This window comes from Bidens hawaiensis, unplaced genomic scaffold, assembly GCF_021521415.1.
Source record: "Bidens hawaiensis isolate Kalapana, Puna unplaced genomic scaffold, B.hawaiensis_p1.1 tig00027767_1, whole genome shotgun sequence".
Lineage (NCBI taxonomy): Eukaryota > Viridiplantae > Streptophyta > Magnoliopsida > Asterales > Asteraceae > Bidens > Bidens hawaiensis.
This window is the reverse complement of record NW_027494501.1, coordinates 327,493-334,009: the sequence shown is the minus strand read 5'-3', so window position 1 is coordinate 334,009 and position 6,517 is coordinate 327,493. Positions and strand designations below refer to the sequence as shown.

The window sequence follows — 6,517 nt, the reverse complement described above, 5'->3', positions numbered from 1 at the left end:
AATTTTTATTAATTCCTTTTTACTATTTTAACTAATTTTTATTTTAAATTCACCACCTCAGCAAGAAATGGACATTTGAAGACTTGCTAGTGGTCAAATAAGATTGTAAACTAGTTTATCCATGTTCATTTTCATGAAAATGGGTGGTCAAATGTGTGATCGGTAATTTTCCCCTTGATATTCAACATTGGTGAAGTTTAATTCAGAGCAACTTTTTTATAAAAACAAACTAAACTCTAATGCATCACTTTTTAAACTAGGATCAAACTTGTCTTTAGTACGTTGTTACTTTTAATTTAATATTCATGATAAATTAGGGCCGGCTCCGAGAAAGCAAAAAAAGTTTTGGGCCGAAGTCGAAATTTTATTAGGCCGTAAGAAGTATTTTGTTGGATTTAAACATTTTAATTTTTATATGAGTTTACTTGTATTTTGGGTTGTGTAAAAAACTTTTATATAAAAATATGCTTAAAAATATCTCAAATGAGACTAGAACACATAACCTTTTGGTTGGGAGTAATCTTTTGCCATTACACCAAGTTAGTGGTTATCTAATTAAGTTTAATCATTAAATATACATAATGTATTTAATAAAAACACATAATTTTTTTTTCAATTTCGGGCCTAGCAGGATGTCGGGCATGTGGCCGTCGACCACCCCGCCACCCCCAAGGCCGGCCCCTATGATAAATGTTTTTCTGCCATATAAAACTTTTTATTTTAAGACAATAACTGTCGAATAAACACTACAAATATAAATGAATTAAAACGTTTGTAAGCTATTTGAAAATGTTCATTCAAAGTTCGAATCGTATCAAGATTAAACGAGCTCATGTCCTGAGCTCGAGCTCAACAACATTTTTGTTTATTCTTAGAAAGGCTCCAGCCAAACTTCACTTATCAAGCCAAGTATATTGATAGCCTATTATAAAAAAAAAACAAATAAACTCAAACTTAAAAAACTACCTACGATTCTAGTTTAAGATTAAAATTAAAGCTTCAATTAAGTAGAGATTGAACTCGCTTTTTTTATGTTAAACGAGCCTAATGTACCAAACTCGAGTATAGACGAGCTTGATGGCTTGATCCGTTACACACCATGTTAAATAATAAATGCATCAATTCCTACATACAAAATGACAAACCACATTAAGATATGATGATATACTTTTATATCATTATATATGTAAGAAGGGATGGTCGAATGGATATGTTAAGACGTTCATATCATTGCCTCATATACATGCGTGCTACGAAACTTCTAACTTCCACCCCATAAAGTCAAATGTCTGCTTCCACATTCACATTTCCATTCCGGTTCCAGCAGACGGAATTTGACCACAATAATATCAAACATTAAAATTCCCTCCTCTTCCATCCGGCCAACATGTCGTCAGAATTCGGTCATCTCCATTCCACCCTTTTTGTTCTCACTCTTCTTTTCTTCGTAACATACTCTTCTTCACAATCCGACCAACTCGGGTTTCTTTTAAAATTCAAATCAGCCCTCGAAAATTCAAAAACCGAAGTTTTCAACACGTGGAATGATCAAAACCCGATATGTGACTTCACCGGGATCGTTTGCGATTCAAAAGATGAGGTCAAAGAAATCAATCTTTCGAAGCAACAACTCGACGGAAATCTCGATTTTAATTCACTATGTTCCTTGAATTCGCTCGACAAGTTATCCCTTGGAGCAAATAATCTTCATGGCGCAATCGATAACGGTTTATCGAATTGCACCAACTTGCAATACCTTGATCTCGGGATGAATTCCTTCTCGGCGAATTCCCGGACTTGTCCCCTTTGTCCAAGCTCACGTTCCTGAGCTTGAACCTCAGTGGGTTTTCCGGGCGGTTTCCTTGGGAATCGCTCGAAAAACCCACTAGACTCACTTTCCTGAGTCTAGGGGACAACCCGTTTGCCCCGAGTCCCTTCCCTCAGGAAATACTAAAACTCCGCAACCTATCCTCCCTATACCTTACTAATTGTTCCATTCAAGGCCGAATACCAGAAGCCATCGGGGACCTAACTTTACTAGAGTCCCTTCAGCTCTCCGACAATAATCTTGTCGGAGAGATTCCAGCTGGAATCACAAAGCTCGAGAATCTACGGATGCTCGAGCTTTACAATAATTCTCTCTCGGGAACGCTTCCCCTTGGGTTAAGTAACCTCGTAAACCTCGAGCAATTCGACGTATCCGCCAATAACCTTCAAGGTGATCTATCCGAGTTACGAACCTTAACTCGGATCGAATCGTTACAGTTATTCGAAAACGGGTTTTCGGGTACAATTCCCGAAGAATTCGGGGAGTTAAAGTTTTTAAAACAGTTTTCGATTTATGATAACGAGTTTAGTGGAGAACTGCCCGAAAGAATCGGGTCGTGGGCTGAGTTTGAGTTCATTGACGTGTCACAAAACTACTTGAGTGGTCCGATTCCAGCGGATATGTGCAAAATGGGGAAAATGGGTAAACTGCTTATGCTTGAGAATAACTTCACCGGTGGGTTACCGGAGACTTACGCCGGTTGTAGTTCGTTGGTGAGGTTGAGAGTGAGTAATAACTCACTTTCCGGGAAAGTACCAGATGGGATTTGGAGTTTGCCAAATTTAGGTACTGTTATCCAGTTTATTATCCTGTTATATTTGATTTATTATTTTCTTTTAACTGCAAAACTATTTTGGTTATTTATTATTAGGGTGGTGAATTTTTGACTCAACTTAAATAGGTTCGGGTCATATTTTGTAGCCTAATGGGTTCTCGGTTGTATTGAACTGTTTATTTCTTATTATATTTTTTTGAAATTAAAATGTGTTTTATTTGATAAATGGAAATGATTGGGTATCTCATCTTAAAATTTAAAACTAATTAAAAACGAAAATTAATATACTATTGTACTATTAAAGTGTCAGGTACTTTATTGTAAAATGTTAATTTTAATATTAATATAATAATATGTAAAAATGTTTTAAAAAAAATTTCGGAACAAAAGGGTTGCCTTGAGATGCATGTGGTTTTAAGATTGTTCGGTCCAGGTTCGTGTCAGGTTGGACCCAACAACCCAAAACACGACATGTTTAACATTTAATATTATTCGCTAAATTTTGTATCCCAAGTTCCATACGGGATTTGGTGTTTTCTAAATGTAGGTATTGTTTTATCATGTTTATTATCTGTTATTTGTTGTATTTGATACACGCTTACTAGTTAATTTTATGTTCATATTTTAGTCATTGTTTTAACTCTAGTTTGAATATTGAAATATCATCATTATTATTAGTTGCTTACTTTTGTCCTAATCTTTTTCACTATTACTCAGGTATGATTGATCTTGAAATGAATCAGTTTGAGGGTCAAGTGCCAGCAAATATAGGTCAAGCAAGCTCACTCACACAGCTTTTTCTAGCTAATAATAAATTTTCCGGTGAATTACCTAAGGAAATATCAAATGTCTCATCTCTAGTGGAAATTGATCTCACCGGAAATCAATTTTCCGGTGAAATTCCGGCCACTATTGGTGACTTGAAGAAGCTTAGTCAAGTTCAGTTTCAAGATAACATGTTTTCGGGTTCAATCCCGGAGTCTTTAGGCTCATGTGTCTATCTTTATGGAATAAACCTCGCCGGAAACTCATTATCCGGTCAAATTCCGGCAAGCCTGGGATCACTAAAGAGCTTGAACTCATTAAACGTATCCGGAAACAAACTTTCGGGTCAAATTCCGGCGAGCTTGTCTTCGTTGATGCTGACACTCATTGATTTGTCAAATAATATGTTAATCGGGCGCGTACCGCAGCCTTTGTTATGGGTGGCTTACAACGGCAGCTTCTCCGGGAACCCCGGTTTGTGTGCAGATGGAAGTAAAGATCTCCGGGAATGCCATTTCCCGGTTTCTCACAAGTCCGGTCGGGTAAAAGTCGCGGTGTATTGTTTCATCACGGGTGCACTTGTGGTGTTGTTGTCGTTATCGTATCTTCTCTTCGTGAAGTTGAGTAAGATCAATCCTAAAGGTCCGCTCAATCGGGGCGGTTCATGGGATGTAAAACAGTTTCATGTTGTGAATTTTAGTGAAGATGAGATACTAAGATGTTTGAAAGATGAGAATATTATCGGGAAAGGCGGTTCCGGGAACGTTTATAAAGTCGAACTACGATGCGGGGAGCGATTGGCGGTGAAACATATGTGGAAACCCGAACCCGAGTCCCAGGGTTGGAGGAGTGGCCGGAGTAGTGCCGCAATTTTACCGAAAGAGAAATCCCGGTGGCGGGAGTATGAGGCGGAGGTAGCGGCTTTGAGCTCGCTCCGACACATGAATGTGGTGAAATTGTATTGTAGTATCTCGAGTGAGGACTCGAATCTACTTGGATACGAGTATATGCCAAATGGAAGCTTGTGGGACCGGTTACACACGAATAAGAAGATCACGATGGATTGGATTGTTCGGTATGATATCGCGTTGGGGGCTGCTATGGGGTTGGAGTACCTACATCACGGTTGTGAGAGACCGGTGCTGCATCGGGATGTGAAATCGAGCAATATTTTGTTAGACGAGGAGATGAAACCGAAGCTAGCGGATTTTGGTTTGGCCAAGATCGTGCAGAATGGAAAGACTATGAATTCGACACATATCATTGCGGGAACATATGGTTACATTGCTCCAGGTATGTTATATTAACTTATTATATAGTGTCTGTGTTATTATTTTGGATAGACTAATCAAGTTATATCTAACATTTATTTATTTATTTATTTACAGAGTACGGATACACATATAACGTAACTGAGAAAAGTGATATTTATAGTTTCGGGGTTGTTCTAATGGAGTTGGTAACGGGGAAAAAGCCTGTGGAGCCTGAGTTTGGAGAAAACAAGGACATAGTGTATTGGGTACACAATGAAATGAGATCAAAAGATGACATGATTTCGTTGGTGGACCACAACATTTCAAAAGATGCCAAGGAAGACGCGGTCAAGATGTTGAGCATTGCGGTCCATTGCACGATGAAGTTACCGGCATTGAGACCCTCAATGAGGATGGTGGTGAAAATGTTAGAAGAAATCAAACCTTACTCGCTTACCGATATTATAATTGAGAAAGTGGGTGAAAATGGCGTTTCTCTTTGTAAAAACTGAGTAAGAACTAGAGTAAACGGAAACGATAATTGTAGAAAATGATACCGATTATAGTTGGGGTTTTATGGTTGGGTTATGTAGTTTTGTTAATCTATGTCCATTGTACGATGTAGTTAATAAGATTAATTTTTGATGCAGAGCCATGTTTAAATTATATCACACAGGGTATACTTTAATACAATATTATATTTCAGAAGCAATATTTTATTTTAAAGTCTTTTTATTTTTTAATATTTATTTATATGATGATGATGATGATGATGATGATGATGATGATGATTGATTTATTTGACAAAAGATTCAAGTAACAACCATTCCACGGCAATCCAGTCAAATATTAAATGGATGCATATCCCTTAATTTTGTCTCATTATGTCATCCTTTTCTTTTAATAATGGTTATCCGAATAGATAAATTTACTGTCATTCCGTGTACCGTTTTGTACTGGTATGGTTTTATATAAGTCCCTAAAATAAGATTTAAGGGTGTATTTTTTTACATTTCTATAAATTTAGATAAGCACTTTTGTGAGTCGTACAAATTATATTTGTTCAGAAAATGTTATTTTATCATATTATATTTGTGATTTTTAATTTGAAATACAGTATTAATATTAATAATAAAAAGAAACGAAAGATAGAAAAAAGAAATCTGATTAGTAAAAAATAACTTTTAAAATGATTTTTTTTTTGACACTAAGTTTATGTGAAAAATAGTGACATATTTAACTTCGATAAAGAAATGATGTTTACTAAAATTTTTGCATGAAATATCATGTGCTCCTTCTACTAAGGTCTGGTGTAGACGCCTAATCTTCCAAAACTGATCATCCAAGATTTGATGGTTCCTGATATGGCTGGAAACGAAACGAACTGGACGAGACATACTGTTGACGGACAAACGTTTGACGAAATATTGATTATCTATGTAGCTGTAGCTAAGAAAAAAGAGAAATAGCTATGTCTTTATACCGATTGAACCAATGACTATTAATGATTCCATAATTGAATCAATTTTATACTGGTTCGAAATTAGAGGAATGTTATGGTTAAACTTCGTTTAAAATGATGTGGTAGAAAGCAACGTGCGACTTGATCTTGTTGTTTCTTCAACAATTTCTGATCTCTAGTGGACCTCTCAGTAGGATTCGAACCCAGATGAGCGACTGACCATCTGTCAGAGAAAAAAGAACGAACGGATCTTGTAGGAGTCCCAATAAATTCTTCGATTTCTTCCAGAAGCATATGATTAATCATTGAACGAATTGAGTTTGTGTCCGTTCTGTTAATATTGTAAACGAACGCTAACAGACAAGCGAACACTAACGGACCCTAATGGACAAACGAACATTAATAAACACTAATGAACATTAATGGATAAACAT

General features: G+C 36.5%; 1 pseudogene across 1 annotated transcript; it reads left to right on the top strand.

The window, feature by feature from the left end:
• The first annotated feature begins 1,111 nt into the window (after nucleotides 1-1,111).
• On the top strand, nucleotides 1,112-5,307 carry LOC143575864 (receptor-like protein kinase 7; annotated as a pseudogene). Its single transcript, XR_013142846.1, has 3 exons — nucleotides 1,112-2,614; nucleotides 3,321-4,661; nucleotides 4,757-5,307. The product of XR_013142846.1 is annotated as a receptor-like protein kinase 7 (transcript).
• The last annotated feature ends 1,210 nt before the right edge of the window (nucleotides 5,308-6,517 follow it).